A 20,960-nucleotide genomic window follows, 5' to 3' on the forward strand; every position below is an offset into this window, starting at 1 on the left:
TGCTTGACAAATGAATATTTTTCATTAGTTAAATTCAAGAAACCATGTAGACTGTCATGCATCATACATATCTATTTAAAATAACAATGTCAGCATAGAAGTTGTCTTTTTTATGAACTTTATAATGCCTTGAGAGTAGTAAAGATGTCCCAAATTATCTAGTTCAACTTGATGAAAAGTTGCTGTTAGCTTCATCAAAAAAGAAGTTTTTTGAAATTTTGCTTTACTATCTTGATACCTTCATATCAGAAATGGAAAACTGGCTGCCCTTGGGATCCAATTCATATGGACTAGCAAGAGTTATTTTAAAATATCCTTTTTTTTGTGTGTGTGTGTGACAGAGTCTCACTCTGTGACCCAGGCTAGAGTGCAGTACCATGATCTCAACTCACTGCAACCTCTGCCTCCCAGTTCAAGCGACTCTCCTGCCTCAGCCTCCTGAGTAGTCGGGATTACGGGTGCCCACCACCACGCCTGTTTAATTTTTGTGTTTTCAGTAGAGACGGTGTTTCACCATTTTGGCCAGGCTGATCTTGAACTCCTGACCTCAGGTGATCTGCCTGCCTCGGCCTCCCAAAGTGCTGGGATTATAAGCGTGAGCCATGGTGTCAGCCTATTTTGAAATACCTTAAAGGTAAATAGGCCTTCTTTGGTCTACCACAGTCCCCATTACTTCCCCTTGTCTTAAAGTCTGGCTTATACTACCTGGGCCCAGAGGTTACGTAAGTTTATGATTCCTGTGAAAGCACTTTACATAATATCTTGCCTATCTCATGGAGGGCATGAACAATTGAAACTTGAAGTTGGATTTAGTTACAGTTACCATTTAATATTAACTTTCATTTTTCTGAGCAACACGGGGCTAACAGATTGAACAATATATAGTTGTTTTTTTTTTGTTTTTTTTTTCTTTTTGCTTAAGATATACCACCAACTGCTAGGCCATACTCTCCTCTCTTGGATAAGTGCTCTAGAAGGAGGAGAAATATCAGAATGTGACTGGGGTTGATAACTGCCTCTCTTCGCCTAGAAGAAGGAGAGTGCAATGGTACTTGGAAAGAAAATAATTGAAGGCATGAATTTATTTTAAATCATTTTAATTATATGTCTATCATAGTTGAGCTTGAAGCTAAATTACTATGTGATCTGTAGCCTTTTGGAAACAAGTCTATTCTCTAATTTCAATCAACTTGTTTATTAGTTTAATGACATTAAAATGGAGTACTAACTAAAAATCTAATGACAGAAATTCTAAAATATTTCTTCTTGGATAGGTCACTGAAATGGTTTGAAATCTGAGTTATGTCCATAACTGGTAGATTGACCTTGGCAGAATCATTAAAGAGACTGGGCCTCTGTTCGGTCATCTGGAAAATGGGCCATTTGATCTCTAAGGTTCTTATCATTAATAAGTCTCAATTTTATTTTTAATTTCAATAAAGCACAATTCATTAAGTGACTATTGTGTAAAAATTTCCACAAATTATATAGCTTATGGTCTAACCTTCTTATATACTACATAAACATATAAAAAGTAACTAGAAACACAGGCTGACTATGATTGGAGTCAAATAAGTACTCTAAGAGTTCAGATGAAGAGAAACAAAATCGAGATTGAAGAGATATTGGATGTAGGAGAGAAATATAATTTAATTCACACCTTCACATAGCACAGAATAAGGTTAAAAATTAAGGGACACACAAGACAATGCCAATTTTAAAAGATCAAGAATTATCATCAAAAGGAATTCCCCCAAAATGTGGTATTTCTAATTTCTTTTAAATTCTAAACTTTAAAAGTCTGAAGAAGTCTATTTAAATATAGAATTGCTCCATTATATCACACTTTTTAATTTTACTTAAAAAATTTTTGCTCATTCACCAAAAAGTTCTTGAATGGATCCTATAAGCTAAACATTAAGGTAGGAGCTATGAGTTTGAAACAGACATGGATTTCTTACATAAGGGGGCTTAGATTTATTACAAATTATAGTGATTGGCTGGTTTCCTAAATCATTTCAAATGGTATATCACATACTTAATCAAGAGTGGGCTGCAGACCTAGGCACCGTTAGACTATTCCTAACACCATGACAATATATTCTGGAGAGTCTGGAGATGTCTTGGGTAACCCATGACTTTACTGCTGAAACAAAGTGTATTGTAAGGTGTGTAGTGGTTCTCATCATTGCCCATGAGTGATCTAAAGTTCAACTCAAGACGACAGGCATTGATTCAATATATCTATAGTTTAAAAAGTAAAGCATGTACATTACAAGAGGTACAAAGGCAAGTCACAGTCCCTTTGGACACCTGTAAATACTACCAATAGAAGTCAGAGAAATCTCTGTGGGAATGAAAGTGGCAAGAGCCTTGAGGATTCAAAACTGAGAAATTCTATCTTAGAGAATCAGTAAAGGATTTGTAGATGAACATGATACTATCATGTTAAATGACATAATAATAACAGGTACTAGTTTTGCTTGGGCAGTAGGAATTAAAGTAAGAGTAAAGTATTCTGGTATATCTTTCACAAGCAGCCCCGAAGGGTTTTCGAGGTCAAGTATAGGTAGAGTTAAGGTCAGTTACCTCAGGAGTTCTTCCTCTATCCTGTTGCAGAGAAACTAACCATGGGTGTGAACTAATGTGCAGGAAGACAGAATCCTGTATCAGATCATTTGGGTAATCTTGAGGAATCACCTGTGCTCATTAGTCAGCATTTGATAATAGGGAATAAGATAATCTAAATTACTATTTACAGAAATCATTCATTTATTCTAATAACATAGTTCATGGACTGTTGGATTGTTTTCAAAAAGACAGTCCAATTTCCAAGTAATTTATCTGATTCTCTCATAGTTACTTACTCTCAATTGTTCTTTTAAACTAATATTGGACTTGTCTGGTGAGGTTCAATTGATTGCTTTGCACTTGATTTTACTTTTCTTCCCTCCTTCTCTTCTTCTCTCCCTCTCTCCCTTCCCACTCTAAAACTCCTTCCTGCCTCATCCCACAAAGCATTTGAGGTAAATCAACCAGTATGAACATAAAGATGTATCCAACTTTGTGCCCCAAAATATCAAAAGAAATATTGGTTAAACGAAGCATGATTCACTGATATTTAATAATTTCCTGAATTGTCATACTCTGTTACCAGATGTGAAAACCCCAGTCTACAGTTAAACTTGACCACTTAAAATTCTTAAGGAAATTATTCAGTCTGGGTAGTTGTTTCCCCATAACTGAACGTAAGCCCTCTATATGAACAATCTTTCCTTTTGATTTCTTAGACATAATTTAACTATTTTTAATTACTGACATCAGCAGTGGTCTTATATCTTGGTTTCTTAAAAAATCCTATCAATTTGTATATCTGACATTTGCCGTTTATTTATAAACATGTAGCAAGTTACATAGCCCTCATACCCGGAGTAGCAAAATTTATTATGAATCAAAGGCAAACATGTAATTCTTCCATATAGTGTTCTCATCCTACAGAGAAGTTTTAAAAATGTTCTTCATTGGTACTAACTATATCCTCCCCCTTGCAGATTTTTTTCTGTTTTATTGTTTTGTTTTGTTTTGTGTTTTTGAGAACGGAGTCTCAATCTCTTGCCCAGGCTGGAGTGCAATGGCATGATCTTGGCTCACTGCAACCTCTGTCTCCCAAGTTCAAATGATTCTCCTGTCCCAGCCTCCCAAGTAGCTGTGATTACAGGCATGTGCCACCATGCCCAGTTAATTTTGTATTTTTAGTAGGGACAGGGTTTCACCATTTTGGTCAGGCTGGTCTTGAACTCCTGACCTCAGGTGATCCACCTGCCTCAGACTCCCAAAGTGCTGGGATTGCAGGCATGAGCCATCACGCCTGGCCAGATTTTTTCTTATGATTTCTACATGACTAACATAATAAATCATAGAGACATCTTCATCATTCTTCAATTATTCTTCTATTATACTCATTCACTTTAGATGATAGTATATAAAAGAGGCCATAATTCCAACAATTCATTATAGTGCTTTGGTAAGATTATCCTTAAACTGCACATCTTACTTGACCTCTGTGAGGCACTTAACTCCATTACACTGTAAGGAAACAGACATTTATTGGCAATTGTATTCTATTTGGCCCATCAATAGATTTGACTTCTAAATAAATACACCTAGTATGGGGAGATACATACATAGAAACACACAGGAAAGGGATCCTAGGTTCTCAAGGGAAAAACTATTTATAAAGATGTAATTGTTTACCCATTTAGTTGTCCCTTTCTTTCACCTGTGGGTTGAACTGCCATCATTAGACATAATGGTGTTCCTCTTTGCTATGAGTCACTTTCCTTTTCATCTCTTCATGTCTTTTTGTTAGTTTGTTTTAGATTTATGTCTACCGCCTCTTATTCATTGCTTCTTGATTAGTCCTTGCAAATATTTTTCTTTCACAAAGAGAAACAGTCTTTACTACTGTAGGCCAGTCAAATTATTTTGCTTGAAGTCATTGGTATTCACTTTCTAAGGCTCACACGTTCTACATGTCGGGGGTAGACATTCCTTCTTCACTACATTGTTAGCAAGTTCTAGGTATTAAGATATTTTGGATGCCTGAACATTCTAGAAAGGTCAGCACCACATAGCCAGTGTCTTAAGGTTCTTAATATATATTTGCATCTAAACATCTTTTTAATGTATTCCATGTTTCATATTTGGAGTCTTAAATTAAAGTTCTAACATCAACAACTACTTAATCCTGTGTCTGAAAGATGATCTATGTGAGATAGCATCACTACACAAATTATACCACTAACTGCTGCTAAAGTTGACAGCAAACTAAGATTCCACAGAATCCCATTTGCTTTGTAACATAAAAAATATTATAAAGTGCCTTTCCTTTAAACAAAAATGTGTTCATATTCTCAAATTATACTTTATATGCATATTTATTATTAATTTATTGACATGTTTCTGGTTTAGTTACTTCTGGTTTATTCAACAGAGATAGCTGCACAAAAACAAAGGGCAGGAGACGAGGGAAATACACAAAAGACACAAATCTAATTTTTAAAAATCATATTGTTAAATGCGACAAAATAGAATATTTAGTTGAAATTCATGCCAAAAGAAAAACAATTCATCTGGAAACAAAGGTATTTAAATTCAACAGAAATATAAATTATCTAAATGTAGGATTATAAACTGTCATCAACTAATTAGTAAAAATGAATTTGCTCGATATTTTTATTCTAGATAAAAAGTACTTCTAAATTTTAAATTATCTGTTTAGGATGAATGAACACATTCAACACAGTCAAAAATTGTCACATATATTACTGATGCGGAGCAGTCCGGGAATTAAATTTAAACAATTTTGGGAGCAATAAATAAAACTCAAGAGGTTTGACCAGTGCCATAATTCATTCAAATAGTCATAGAAACTCATCACAGAGTGAGGTCTTATACTCCATTCACTTATCCAATAAATATTTAGTGCTTATTATAAGGCATTGCAGGCGATACAACGAAAAATAAAACATGGACTTTTCCCTCAAGGGGCTTACAGTCTAGTGTGGAAAAAATAAGCAAGCACATAAATAGCCATAACATAAGGTAGAAAGTGATGTGTCATAAGGAAAACTCAAATAATGTGCCATGGGAGCTATTAACTCTAGCAGATATTTTTTATTATAATGTCTAAGCAGCCAACATAAATAGACCAATGATCAATTTGAAAATTAAGGTCTGAATTTTGTCAATCTATAGATGATTAAAAGCTTTAATATTAATGCAGTTTAAGTCACTACCCACAATTTTCTTAAAATGTTTGAACATGGAGTGACAACCCATTAGAAATACCATTTTGACACTGTTCATAAACAGATGCAAATGGAATAATCTAATAGTGCTGAAATGATGATTTTAATGTAATAAAGGCTCAAATCAATGATCCAAGATACTCATGACACATTACCTTCTTGCACAGAAAGTGGCTCGATCAGGTTAAAGTGATGAAGAATTCCTCGATGGCTCAAGTGTGCTCCAAGGAAAGCTAGAAGGTTGTACAGTTAACTCCCAGGGTGTAACTCTAAACCATACAACCTACTACCTCAACCCGGATGCACACAGCTTCCAAAGTTGCTTCAAACTCCTTATCATATCTTCAGTCAGCTCCTCCAAATATGGCAGCCATACACCTAAGGGCTTGGCAAGGATATAGATATAATATTCTAACATTTTACTAGTAAACTTTAACTCTTCCTCATAGGACTAACCTAAACACTTGGGTTTCCAACGTAGGTCACGTAAAATGTCTTCTGACCATTTTGTCTGCCATAGTTCTACTAGCAATTAATAGTAAAAGTCAATTGCATTCAGCCTCATTTTTTCAGGAGAAATAGGCTCAATAAAATAATAGAAATCCAATGGTAGTCTTTAATTTTCTTACTGAAGTTGAAGAGTTACACTAAACACTACTGTATGCACTCAAGTTTCTTAACAGAATCTATTCAGATCCTGGTCCAAACCCTGCTATAAAGGTTCAACTTTCTTATGCAATTTACTGTACATGGAATCGAACTTGAATGGGTGTTCTATAAACACTTCCAAGTTGTTGAGAATTGAAGCCTGCCTTGTAAGACAGACAACGATTAAAATAAACATGAAAAACAAAGGAAAATATAATTACTTCAAAAGTATATAATCAACTGGAGTTTAACAGGATTTTACTGAACTATTATTGAACGGCACTGTGTATAGCATTTTGTCAGATTACCACACTGACACAGACCCATAGAAGCGAGCTTGTGCGGTCCACTTCACCACAAGATCGGATCTACGGGTTTATGCCAATGGGCAACATCTTGCATGGGCTCCCTATTAATATAAAATTTGTTGTAAATATCTGATGCAATTAAGAGACAAAAATAATATTGATCCTTTAGTGTAAATGTTTTAAATGCTGAATTCTAAGGATGCATATTCTCCATTAAAGGCCTTCATAAATATTCAAAACTAGATACAAATTTATATGCATGAGAATTTAAAAAGTAGTTTATTGAAACATTTTTCATGAACTGCTTTTGTTTCAAGAGTAAATATTTTGGAATTAAACTCTTTTAATTGATGATGAGTTTTAAAAGAAAAAGGAATCTATACATGCATGTATGAATTATGTAATTGTGAGGCATGAATGTAGTATTATGAGCCTATAATTAAAACCAAATTAACGATTAAGTTAATTGTGTATGAGTTAGACTGTGCTTATTTTAATTTTTATACAACTAGTCTAGTTAGTGGTTTCAAGGAATTGGTAACATTATAACTTTCTCATAAAACAAGTAAGATCTTGTTCACTAGGTAGAGAATACAGGAAGTTATTATCAGCCTTAAATATATACATCTGTGTCTATAGTTGGAATGGTGCTAAAATTTACAATATTTGAGTGAGTTAATATAAAACTAGACTAAATGGCACGATAATGGCATGATTACTAATACTCCACACTAATACTCCAGATGTATTACATGACATAGGCTATCTTCTTTCCTAAATAAAATATATTTAAACTTACTGTTCAAAAAAGATACACTTAAAATACATGGCTACATATAACTCTCATCTGGTCAACAGGTTGGGCAAAAATAAAATATTACTAAAACATGTTTTAAACCACTAGACAACAAGCAAACACACAAACGAGTAAACATAAAACCAGCCACATACACTATTTTTTAAGATTCTAAACTCAACTGCAACAAAATGATAAGTTGTACAATCATTAATCATTTCACATCTATAATCATTTAGCATTTCCTAATTATATCTTTATTGTGTAAAATAATACTACATACTAATTGCTTAGTGATTTGGCATATTTTGAAATAAATGTTTTATAGCCTTTATATAGATAATGTGTTCTACATAATTTTTAACCATTATTTATTCTTAAATTGTCCTCATAATTATTAAAAACTACAGTAAATAATCAACAATCATACATTCAGTTGTAGTAAAAATATTTCAACATATATTTATAAATGCAAATGTGAAATAAGAGGCAGCATTGGGTTTAGTTTTACCATAACTATAAGAAAGCATGTTTTGGTTTCATTGTCTTATTAGGTCATGTAAAAAAGATGAAAAAACATGACCTTATTCCCCTCCTCCTGATTTCACTTCCTTTTATATGGTACAACAAATAAGAAAACATAATTTTTTCTTTTCCTAAATAGCTTTCTAGTAAACCGTATTGCACCTATCTTAAGCGTATGGATACACAGACATATATTCAATGGGACACAAACTGTCCAATTGACCACAAGAAATTTTTCACAAAGGCAGGTCATAGCACACATTTTCAAATGAAAACCATCAATAAAATTTCAACAGCTAGACTCATAAAGAATATGAAATGAATTCTTATAACAAAACACAGTCAAATAATGTTGTTTTTCTTTAAAAATATTAAATATTAATTGCTCTTTGTTTTTTATTTTTACCTGAAATGGTTTTCTCCTATGATCACTTTCTTCACTTTTCATATCCATTTTAAGTTTTTCCCTAAAACAACCACAAAAGGAGAAATATCAGACAACTGCTGTCTAGGAGGAGCATCTGAGTGGATAGTGGGAATGAGGGTAGACGATTGAGAAGAAAACTCGATATCAAAATGGGCAAAACCTTTTAAAGTATTTTTTTTTAAAGGCTTGGAAGACTCATAAGGCCCCACCCCGGCTACTCATATGACATATAAAGTGGTTTCATAGTTTGCATTTATGCGTTCTTTTTGGTTGGTGTTGTTTTCACAGTAACAGTTTTGAAAGTGAAAGGACGATGGTTGTTAAAGAAGCGACTAGGTTTTGCACAATGAAGTGAAAGCTGAAAAGAGATTTGGATTTGGCATGGAGCTTAATAAGATAATTAAGAGTGTAGAGATTAATGGCTGCTAAAAATAACATTTAAAATAATGTTTTTAAACTAAAGGATCTTGAAACATGGAAACAGGTTTATCAATATTAATTAAGCCTGTGAAAGTTGGTGTACCATTAGCTGAGACAGCATGGAGGAACGAGAGCTATTTTGTAAATAATTAGTGAACAATAATCAACAAAACGTTTTATTTGAATGTTATCAGTATATAGGGATTGTGCAATTTCCTGTAATTGTTCATAGAATAGCAAACACAAAGGCAGAATTAATCAGTTCTAGATTTCTCATTGTTTGCCCTACATATTTTTAATATAATAAAATATGATTTTAAAAGCATAACAGATTATCAAAGCATATTTTTATCAAAATATTATAACATCAATTATTAGTATGCAAATTATAGTTTTCATTGGTATATGCTAAATTTTTCAAAAGCATTCTCTTTTAAAAATTATTTTTACACTTGTTTAGAAACATTTTTTATCAAAACTAAAATAGCTGGAAGGCATCTGCTAATCCTTTCACACTGAACCAGGCAAAACTGTTTTTTTAATAAAATGCTTAAATTGCTTAGCAATTTACTTCTAGAAACAGACAAAATAATTACAATGCAATGCAGTTATCTGCTGAGCCAATACATTGCTCTGAACTTAAAACAAGTTTGTATGTACTTTTTTTACTCATATACTTGATATTTCCAATGCGTTTTGCAACTGCTCTAGGACAAGTACTTCTTTTAAAATGTATTTTAAAAGAGCTTATTATTATGAAAGAAGCTTGTTTTCTACCTAGCAAATGAGAACATGCTCTTTTCATTCCTATTTTTGTTCTACTGAAATCTCTGTAAATAATTTGAATATAACTTCCCCAAAAGTAATCTGATTTATCAGTAATTTAGTGCATATTCTAATATAACCCTTTTCTACTAGTTTAAAAAGTTTCTTCTTTCACATTTCAAATTATAAGTCACATTAAAGATTTACTTTTTTTTACCCACTAGGTCTAAACATTCACTTTTCTTAGATAGCAAAAACTAATACCGGACCCAAAAAGCACAGATATATTAATGCCTTTCCAAAACTTCTGTGTATACCGCACATAAAAACATGTATTGTCTTTTTCATAGAGATTTTTCCATCTTTACTTAAGTTTCTATTCTAATCAAAATTAGAGCAAGAGAGGAAAAGGAAAAAGTTAATAAGAGTAAAGTGGGCTATGAGTTACATCAGAGTAAATTGAAAGTTCAAGGATCCCCTTTTATATAACAGTAGCCTTTAAAAGAAAAAACAACAAAAAAAGTTATACCTGATATGAAAGGTGCGATTTCACCAAGTGCAATATATTGCTAATTATGCCATATTGTTTGAAATAATAAAAATAAAGAAGGCTCATTTGGCTCTGTTGCCTTAAAAAGCTGCTTTACAAAGCCCGATGTCTCTGTAGTTATACAGCCAATGTTTGCTTTTTTTTGGTTTGTTTTGGTTTGGATTTTTGTTTGTTTGCTTTTGTTTTTGTTTTTGAGCAGGAACGTCTCTTTTTTTTTTTTTTTTTTTTTTTTTTTTTCAGCACTCTTGCATGTAGTAGGACACACTCAGATTTTTTCTTCAAGGGCGCCTGTAATTTCTTAGAAAAGGACCAGGGTGCTTGTCTTCTTTTTCTTCCTTCTCGGTATTCCAGGCACAAAGCACTGCGCAGAAGCTACACCAATCCTTGCCGTCACTGGCAGCAGAATGGTAGAAGGTGGGAGAGACCAGGAATCCTTCCAGGCTGTGCTGACTTTAGAAATGAGGATCGCACACGTTTGTCTCCTGAACCAAAGGGGTGCAAAGGCAGGGTGCCAGCTTGCTACACTGCTGCAATGCAATGATCTCATGCTCACTGGTGCTGTCGTCCTGTTTGCCCAGTTCAAACGCCTGTTCATTTTAAACCAAAAAAAAAAAAAAAAAAAACCAAAAAAGACCCAACTACTTGGATTCTTCTACAAGCAGAAACGGTAGTAACCTAAAATAATAATAATAATAATAATAAATAAATAAAAAATAAAAAATAAAAATCAGCAGTCAGAAAAGGCAAAAAGAAAAAAAAGCACATACAATTTTGGAATTCACTTGTTATGCCTCAATATTCTATTATTATTTTCTTTTCTTTTTTTTCTATTTAGAGATAAGCAGCAGAATTTATCAGGCGTGAAAGGGACAGCCTCCTGGTGGCCTGCCAAAAACCCAGAATAAAGGCGAAGTTGTGCTTCAAAGCTCAGTCGCTTGCTGAGTCTGGCTAAAGTCAAGTATTAAGATCCACCATTTTCTGAGCCATGTTAGAAAAGAAGAAAAAAGTCAGGACGGTTGCTGCTTTCCAAGTCTCCGTTGGCACCATCACAAAATCTCAGTCGTAAGGTCACATGATTCTCTGCCAAATGTAGAGTGCATTCCCATCAACCATTCTGCTGATACTGCGAAGGCAGCTATTGTCTCGTTTAGACCCAAAGTTCAGCCCACTCTTCATTGAATTAGCTGAAAAACGCATCACCTTTGGGGGCTGGGAGTCATGGAAACGTCTACCTGGCAAGCTGCCCACTTTTTCTGCCCATCAACCAGAGATGGAATTGTGCTGCCTAACGCAATGATGACTTGGAATGTGAAGAGTCGTCCAAAGTGAATCTGATTCTTGCAACGCCTGTTTCGTTTGCACAGAAAACTCTGGCTTCTTGTAGTTAAGAGGGGGGAAAAAAAATCTTTCCTACCAAATGTAGCAAATAAAGGTCTGAACATGCCTACTCTGCAACTTTTTTTCTCAACACACCCAAATGGTTCTCAAATGAAAAGACTGAAAGCCCTTCAAGTTTTCTGAGTTAAAGGCATCCCTTCATCTGTCTCCTTTTCCTTACAAGTGAATGAAACAAGCCCAGAACATTTGTTTTCGTCTCTCACTTTAAGATTTAAAAAAACTCTGAGTTTTTCTTCTTGCTTTTTGCTACTTTCTGATTTTATCTGGCACCGATTCTGTACTACATGGTCACAACGTCTTCTAGCAACAGTGGGGATGCACTAAGCTGCAATCTCCAACAAAGTGCTCCCCTGAGAAAGCCAGTTGTCTCTTTAGTCACATAAAACCCTGCAACTGGGTCTGTAGTAATCCTCATCAGTACCTAGCACAGCTGCTGTGCAAGTTTTTTGAGATTGACATTTGTGAGAAGGGCTCTTTCTGTTTCTTCGCTGGCTACAGTTTGCCCGTGTGGCATGAAAGATGCCTTTGAAAGATGCAGGGACTGTGTCAACAGCTCTTAGGTAGTAAAACGACATGGTTCCCCCTCCCCAATGAATTTCCATTCTAGCAGGCAGTGAAAGTTCCCATGTATGAACATTTCTACACTTTCTAACCAAAGTAGAGTGAATTCAATTTTTCACAATTTCCTTAAGCGGAATTTAAAGCCAAGCAGGAAAGCAAGCATTATTAGTACTGAAACAGCATACTGAGTGGCACTAAAAAGAACCATGTCCTTTAACCTTGTTTTTTAAAAACGTTGCAATAATTGTAGAATATCTAAAGTATGATTACGTTTGCAAAAAATTTAACATTATATTCAGTGCCTTCCCAAAATGATGGATTAATGTTGCCCCTTTTCCATGTATAAACACATACGCCACACAATACATAACAATGACTTTCAAAGATAATCAAACTGTGACTTGTCTAATAGAAAAGAATCTGAAAAAGGATTCAGGCATCTAGGAAACATAACTAAAAATGGTTTGCGGTTGTTTTTGCGCCATGTTGTTCAGGTGACTTACTTTAGTAACGATAGGAGTGAATGTGCACGTACCCGTACACACATGTGAGAACCATCATGTTGTTCTTCCCATTTGTAATTCAAAATAATGCAATTCTAAACCATAAACTAAAAATTTACACACGGGCCTGAAATTAAAATTGCCTTTTCTCTAGATTGCAAAATTCTGGAGAAATCTGCTAGTGTCCTAGGCACATGTTTAAAGAGTGCTTGGTTGGAACTTAAGCCCCATGCTTCAGCAAAACAAGAAAGTAGATGACGCATTCATTTACATAAAAATTTAAATTCCCAGTTCTCATTCACTAATTCACAGATTATTTATTAAGTCCTAGTATGTGCCAGGCCTTCTGACAGGCATAGGGGAACATCAATGAAGGAAATTGACGTGCTCCCAGGTGGAAGTCATTCAGTAAGTACTTTTAAGTGAGAAAAGCTCACTACTAAACAGAGATGTTGCAGGTCCTAAAGGAGACAAACTTGTCAAGAAACAAACCAATGGAAATTGGAAAGTGGAAGTAAAATGGATATTAAAAAATAAATTACAGATAGAGATATTTTCTCTGTCTGAAGGTTTCCTTTTTAACACTAAATTCATGATTAGTTTTGTATAATTCTGCTGAACTTTCTGAAAGAATCTGATGTGAAAATTGTATGCTGCCTTCCCAGCTAAAAACAATTTTTAAAAAGAAACAAAGTAATGGGAGACTTTCACTTCTAGAAAGATGGAGTAGACAGTTTTTTCTAACCCCCCTGCTAGGTACAATTAAAATCCTTCCTCATTACATATCAAACAAATTGAAGGAGACTCTGAAAAGCTGAGAGAAGATGAAAAACTAGCTAGAGACTGAAGGACTCAAGGAATGACATGGATTTTTAATTTTTACCTTAGACATCAAAACTTCGGAGCTGAAGAAGCCTGCAACCCAGAAATGCCAACTGGTTCAGACAAAAAAACAAAGTTCCAACAAAAGGCTGTTCTCTCTAGTCAAAGGAACAAGAAAGGGGCAGCCTAGAAAGACAGAAAGCAATACCATTTTGCTCTAGTTGAATACCACAAAAATAATTATGGTCCCATCCCCATGTACACTCGCAAAGGCAAAGTGGTAAGCCCAGACGCTGATCCTTGCCAGGATATTCCAACACCCTCTCCTTCCAGCCCCCAGAGCAGTGTAAAAGAAGTCTGAGCAGGAATCTAGAAATTTCATCCCTGTCGGGGGTTAGCAAGATTCCTCTCTTACCCTACATGCAGTGTCTATGTTGACTAAATGGACGGTCTGGACTTCCACCCTAAACCCAGCAATAATGAAGTATCCATCTCCCTCTCCACTGAGGTTGTATGAGAGAAGGTTTGGTGGAGATTGAGAACATTCAAAACTGTCCAGCTGTAACAAGGCTACCCTGCTGTCCCTCAACTTCTAAAGCACTGGTGAAGACCACAATAAGAGCAGCAACAAACCGCTCCATTTTTCCATTTTTCCTAGCCAGGAAGCTATCAGTGGAGGTCAGTTTGGTAGCAGAAACCAATGGAGGTTCATTGAAGAGCAGGAGCTACTTCTATCCATATCTGGCAGTAACAAGGCAGCCCTCCCCCTTTTCCCGGCTGGAGTGGTGTAAGAAGAAGCCAGATAAAACACAAGTTTTAAATAAGAACCAGAGCCTCATACATAATACCTAAGATGTCCAGGTTTCAACTGAAAATCATTTGTCACACAAAGCAAAAAGAAGATCTCAAACTGAATTTTTACAAGGCTATTCATACACGTGAATATTGAGATGACAGAGATGTTAGAATTATCTGACAAAAATTTTAAAGCAGCTGTCATGAAAATGCTCCAAGGGGCAATTATAAACATGGTTGAAACAAATACAAAAGGTAAGAGTTTTGACAAAGAAGATACAAAGAATAATCAGATAAAAATTTTAGAACTGAAAAATAAAACAACTGAAATTATCAAAAACTAAAAGGGTGTACTTGACAGCGGAGTGGAGAAGGCAGAAGAAAGAATCAGTGAACTGGAAGGAAGAATAATAGAAATAACTTAATCTGAACAACAGAAATAAACTATACTTAAAAACAGAGACTTAGGCAACTGTGAAACTATAACAAAAAAAAAAAATTTGTATCTGTGTCACTAGAATCCCAGAAAGAGAGGAGATAAAGGGCAATGCTTAAAATATCCTCAAAGAAATAGTGGCTGTAGTGGCCGGAAACTTCCAAAATATAGCAAAAAGGACACAGATTCAAGAAGCTGAACAAACCACAAACAGAAAAAAAACAAAGAAATTTATACCAAAGCATATCATGGTCAAACTTACAAACACTTAAAGAAAAAAATCTTGAAAAGAGCAGGAAAAAAACCACAGTCTAATCTATAGAGGAAAAATGATTCAGACAGTGTGTTTCCCATCAGAAACCATAAAGACCAAAAGGAAAGGACATGACTGTTTCACTAGCTGAAAGAAAAGAACTATCAACCTAGAGTTTGATATCCATAGAAAATATCCTTTAGAAATGAAGGGGAAAGGAAAACACTGTTAGATAAAGAAAACTAGAATAATTTTCAACTAGCAGGCCTAACGTGACAGAACGGTTAAGGAAGTTGTCTAAACAGAATGGAAAAGACAGAAGAGGGAATCTTGGAAGTTTAGAAAGGAAGAAAGAATTTAGTACATACAAATATGGATAAATAGAATAGACTTTCCTTTTCTGGAGTTTTCCAAATTATATTTGATTGTGGAAACAGAAATAGAACACTTATATTTCTAAATGCATGTGGAGGAAATATCTAAGACAATTTATTATAAGAGTGAAGGTACAAAAGTAGGTAAGATTTTTTAACTGCTTCGAATGGTAAAATGAGGATACCAGTAGACTGTGATAAGTTATGTATAGGTAACATAATACATAAAGCAACCACTAAAAAATTACATAACGAAATTTAGTAAAAAAAAATAACTCTAGATATGTCAAAATTCTAAAAATGTTAAAATTTGTTCAAGTAACCCACAAAAAGGCAGGAGAAAAAAACTCAGAGAAATAAAAAACAGAATGAACAAACAGAAAAGAAATATTTAAATGGCAGGTTTAAGTCATATAAATAAATTTTTGAAATAAATGTGAAATGTTTGAATATACCAATGAAATGGCAGAGATTTGCATAGTGGATTTAAAACCTATGGCCCAATTATGTGCTGTCTACAATGAACATTTAAATATAACGATATAAACAGATTGAAAGTAAAATGATTAAAGTAAGTATATTAGTTAAACATTAGAAAAGAAAACAGGAGTGTCTTTAATAATATCAAATAAAATAGACTTCCAAGGACAGAAAATTACCAGAGACAAAGGTAGACATTACACAATGATAAAACAATCCAACAAGAGGACACAGCATCTTTGAATGTGTATGCATCAAAACAAAGCTGCAGAATATGTAGAGTATGAAATAGAAAAGAGAAACTGACAAGTTCACATTTATTTATTTTTATTTTTATTTTTTTGAGATGGAGTCTCACTGTCACCCAGGCTGGAGCCCAGTAGTGCAATCTTGGCTCACTGCAACCTCCACTTCCCAGGTTCAAGCAATACTCCTGCCTCAACCCCCTGAGTAGCTGGGATTACAGGTGTACATCATCACACCTGGTTAATTTTTGTATTTTTGGTAGAGACGGGGTTTCAACATGTTGGTCAGGCTGGTCTCAAACTCCTGACCTCGTGATCCCCCTGCCTTGGCCTCCCAAAGTGCTGGGATTACAGGCGTGAGCCACCGTGCCTGGCCGACAAGTTCATATTTATAGTTGTATACTTTGACACACATCTTCCAATAATGGACAGAACAATTAAACAGACAATTATTCAGGATACAGAATCCAACAAATCATTCATCAACAGAATCTAGTTGACATTTATTAAGCATACCACCCAACCACAGAAGAATCCACATTTTCAAGTACCCACGAACACATTCCAAGATAGGTCACATTCTATAGCACGTAAAGCACATCTCAACAAATTAAAGATAACTGAAATCATACAGAAGGTGTTTTTGGACCACAATATAATCAAAATAGTAATCAGTAACAGAAAGATAACAGGAAAATCTCCAAACACTTGGAAACTAATTAACATTCTCCTAAATAATTAAGGAGCCAAGAGGAAGTCTCAAGTGAAAGAAAAATACATTGGAGTGAATGAAAATGAAAATACAACATATGAAAATGTGTGGGACACAGCTACAGTAGTGCTCCCAGTGAAAGTAATAGCAATAAATGCATCAGCTAGAAAAGAGGAAAGGCCTCAAAACTATACTCAAACGTCTAATGTCAAAATACAAGAGAAAGAAGAGCAAAATCAACCTAAAGCAGAAGAGAAAGAAAATAAGAGCACAAGTACACAAAAAAGAAAACAGAAGAACAGAGAAAAATCAATGAAAAAATGTGTATTTGAAAAGATTAATAAAATTGTCATCCCCCCAGCAAGACTGAGAAATAAAAGAAGAATATACCAATTATCAATATCAGAAATGAAACAGGGGATATCACTACACACAGCAAAAGATAATAAGGGAACACTTCAAACTACACTAAACACATAAATTGGATACCTTAGATGAAATGAACCAATTCTTTAAAAACACATATTACCACAACTCACTCAATATGAATTAGATCACTTGATTGATCCCTATAATGAACCCTGAAATGAGTTCTATAATTGTTAAGAAAACTGAAGGCCAGGCATGGTGGCTCATGTCTGTGATCCCAGGGCTTTGGGAGGCTAAGGCAGGAGGATCACTTCAGGCCAGGAGTTTGAGACCAGGCTGGGCAACATAGTGAGACATGATCTCTACAAAAAAATTTAAAAATTAGCTAGTTGTGATGGTGCACACCTGTAATCCTACCTAATTAGGAGGCTGAGGTGGGAGGATGGCTTGGGCCCCAGAGTTTGAGGCTGCAGTGGGCTATGACCATGCCACTTCACTCCAGCATGGGTGACAAAGCAAGATCCTGTCTCTATTTTTAAAAAAGAAAGAGAGATTGAATATGTAGTTTAACAACTCTCTCAAAAAGAAATATCCAGGCCCAGATAATCTAACTGGATAATTGTAACAAATATTGAAAGCTTTTTTTTTTTTTTTTTTTTTTTTTTTTTTTTTTTTTTTTAGGTGGAGTTTTGCTCTTGTTGCCCAGGCTGGAGTGCAATGGTGTGATTTTGACTCACTGCAACCTCCACCCCCTGGGTTCAAGTGATACTCCAGCCTCAGCCTCCCTAGTAGCCGGGATTACAGGTGCCCGCCACCACGCCAGGCTAATTTTTGTCTGGCCATTATTGAAAGTTTTAACACCAATTCTACACAAACTTTTAGAGAAAATAGAGGAAGAGGGAACATTTCTCAGTTTATTTTATGAAGTTGACATTATCCTGATATTTAAATCAGACAAGACAGTGTAAGAGGAGGAATCTATAGACCAATGTTTCTCGTGAATATGGACACAAAATTTCTTAACAAAATATTAGCAAATAAAATTCATCAATATATAAAAATGAATTATATTAGGTGAATGCATTGTTGGAATTTGCCATTTGTATTGAAATACATTCTTTGCCGGGTGCGGTGGCTCAAGCCTGTCATCCCAGCACTTTGGGAGGCTGAGGCGGGCAAATCACGAGGTCAGGAGATCGAGACCATCCTGGCCAACATGGTAAAACCCCGTCTCTACTAAAAAAACCAAAAAATTACAAAAAATTAGCCAGGCGTGGTGGTGGGTGCCTGTAGTTCTAGCTACTCAGGAGGCTGAGGCAGGAGAATAGCGTGAACCCGGGAGGCAGAGCTTGCAGTGACTGAGATAACGCTACTGCACTCCAGCCTGCGTAACAGAGCAAGACTCTGCTTCAAAAAAAAAAAAAAAAGAAAAGAAAAAAAAAATACATTCTTAAATAAATGTGGTTATGTTATACATCATTTTAATGGGCATTTCTCACTTTGTGGTTTTTGCTAATGACTTATTACTTGCTGTTTATTTTACATTTATTTTAGACTATGGAAATAACCTTAACCAACAAGCAAATTCAAGCGATTTTCTTATTTGAGTTCAAAATGGGTAATACATCGACAACAACAACTCATTTGGCCCAGGAACTGCTGATGAGCCTACAGTACAGTGGTGGTTCAAGAAGTTTTGCAAAGGAGACAAGAGCCTTGACGATGAGGAGCATATCGGCTGGCCATTGGGAATTAACAATGACCAACTGAGAAGCTGATCCTCTAACAACTACAAGAGAAGTTGCCGAAGAACTCAACGTCGACCATTCTATGGTCTTTCAGCATTTGAAGCAAACTGGAAAGGTGAAAAGTGGGTGTCTCTTGAGCTGAGTGAAAAATCAAAGAAATAGTCGTTTTGGCATGTTGTCACTTATTTTACACAGTATCAATGAGCCATTTCTCGATTGGATTGTGATGTGGGACGAAAAGTGGATTTTATACGACAACCTGTGATGCCCAGCTCAGTGGCTGGACTGAGAAGAAGCACCAAAGCAATTCCCCAAACCAAACCTGCACCCAAAAATAGGTCATGGTCGCTGTTCGGTGGTCTGCTGCCGGTCTGATCCGCTACAGCTTTCTGAATCCTGGCGAAACCATTACATCTGAGAAGTACACTCAGCAAATCGAGGGGATGCACCAAAAACTGTAATACCTGCAGCCGGCATCGGTTAACAGAAACGGCCCAATTACCCTCCACAATAATGCCTGACTGCATGTTGCACAACCAACGCTTCCAAAGTTGAACTACTTGGGCTATGAAGTTTTGCCTCATCCACCATATTCCCCTGACTTCTCACCAACCGACCACCACCTCTTCAAGCATCTCGACAACTTTTTGCAGGGAAAATGCTGCCACAACCAGCAGGATGCAGAAAAATGCTTTCCAAAAGTTCCTTGAATTTCAAAGCATGGATTTTTATGCTACAGAAATAAACAAACATTTCTTGTTGGCAAAGTTGTGTTGATTGTAATAGTTCTTATTTTGATTAATACAGATGTGTTTGAGCCTAGTTATAATGATTCAAAATTCATGGTCCAAAATGGCAAGTACTTTTGCATCAACCTAATACACAGTGACCTGGTGAGGTGTATTCTAGGGATGCAAAGCCGGTTTAATATTCAAATATCAATCAATACAATTCACCGTACCAACAGGCTAAAAAAGAAAAATCACATGATAATATCAATCAAAGCAAAAATAAAAAAAAAGGATTTGACGAAATTCAGCACCCATTCATGACTAAAAATTCTCCGACAACTAGGAACAGAGGCGAACTTTCTTAACTCGATAAAGATCTTTTACAAAAATTCCTATAACTAACATTATACTTAATGGTAAAAAACTAAATGCTTTCTCCCTAAGATCAGCAATAAGGCAAGAAGGTAAAAATACAATACTATCTAGAATTGCTAAAAAAAATGAACTGGTTAGGTATAGATAAAAGAACATGTACAGGACTTGTGTGATGAAAACTGCAAAATGTTAATAAGAAACCTAAGAGATCTGGAGAGAGATACTGTTACGCTCATGGATTGCAAGTCTCAACAAAGTTGTTAGTTCTCTCCAAATTGATATACAAGTTTAATTCAATTCTGACTAAAACCCCAGCAAGATTTATTATGGATATAGATAAAAGTATTCCAAATGTATTTGGAAATGTAATGGAACTAGAATAACTGAAACAATTTTGGGAAAAAAATATGTAGCAGCAGGAATTAGTCTATTTGATGTAAAGACAGATTTTTAACTAGTATAATATACTGACATTAGACCTAATAATATATGTAAAATAAATTAGTAATAATAAAAATAGTAGTAGGTTACTCTGTGACTCTGATCAAGACTGTGTGACAGTATTGGCAGAGAGAGAGACACATCAATCAATGGAACAGAACAGGGAATCTAAAAGAGACTCATATATACATGTCCAACTAACAGCTGATTTTTGACAAAGGTACAAGACCATTTTTTTTTATACGGAGTCTTGCTCTGTCACCCAGGCTGGAGTGCAGTGGCACGATCTTGGCTCACCGCAACCTTCACTTCCCAGGTTCAAGCTATTCTCCTGCCTCAACCTCCTGAGTAGCTGGGATTACAGGTACGTGCCACCATGCCTGGCTAGCTTTTTGTATTTTTAGTAGAGATGGGGTTTCGCCATGTTGGCCTGGCTGATCTTGAACTCCTGGCCTCAAATGATCTGAC

General features: G+C 35.3%; 1 protein-coding gene and 2 non-coding genes across 16 annotated transcripts in view; all 3 read right to left on the bottom strand.

The window, feature by feature from the left end:
• The window catches only part of LOC114676844 (uncharacterized), a 451,137-nt gene that overhangs the window by 93,087 nt on the left and 337,090 nt on the right, over window positions 1-20,960 (bottom strand). For 9 of the 14 annotated variants that reach the window (XR_003727931.2, XM_077997957.1, XM_077997956.1 and 6 more), the window contains one exon: window positions 8,494-8,554. The exons of 4 other annotated variants lie outside the window; for them this stretch is intronic. The gene's annotated coding sequence lies outside the window, so the exon portion shown is untranslated. Of the gene's footprint in view, window positions 1-885; window positions 6,196-8,493; window positions 8,555-20,960 lie in introns of those variants that run through there. One more of the 14 variants, XM_077997962.1, reaches the window with a different exon arrangement.
• Window positions 6,031-6,114, bottom strand: MIRLET7C (microRNA let-7c). Its single transcript, NR_032356.1, has one exon. It is a non-coding gene; the product is annotated as a microRNA let-7c (primary transcript).
• MIR99A (microRNA mir-99a) lies at window positions 6,767-6,847 on the bottom strand. Its single transcript, NR_032011.1, has one exon. It is a non-coding gene; the product is annotated as a microRNA mir-99a (primary transcript).

This window comes from Macaca mulatta, chromosome 3 (assembly GCF_049350105.2).
Source record: "Macaca mulatta isolate MMU2019108-1 chromosome 3, T2T-MMU8v2.0, whole genome shotgun sequence".
Classification (NCBI taxonomy): domain Eukaryota; kingdom Metazoa; phylum Chordata; class Mammalia; order Primates; family Cercopithecidae; genus Macaca; species Macaca mulatta.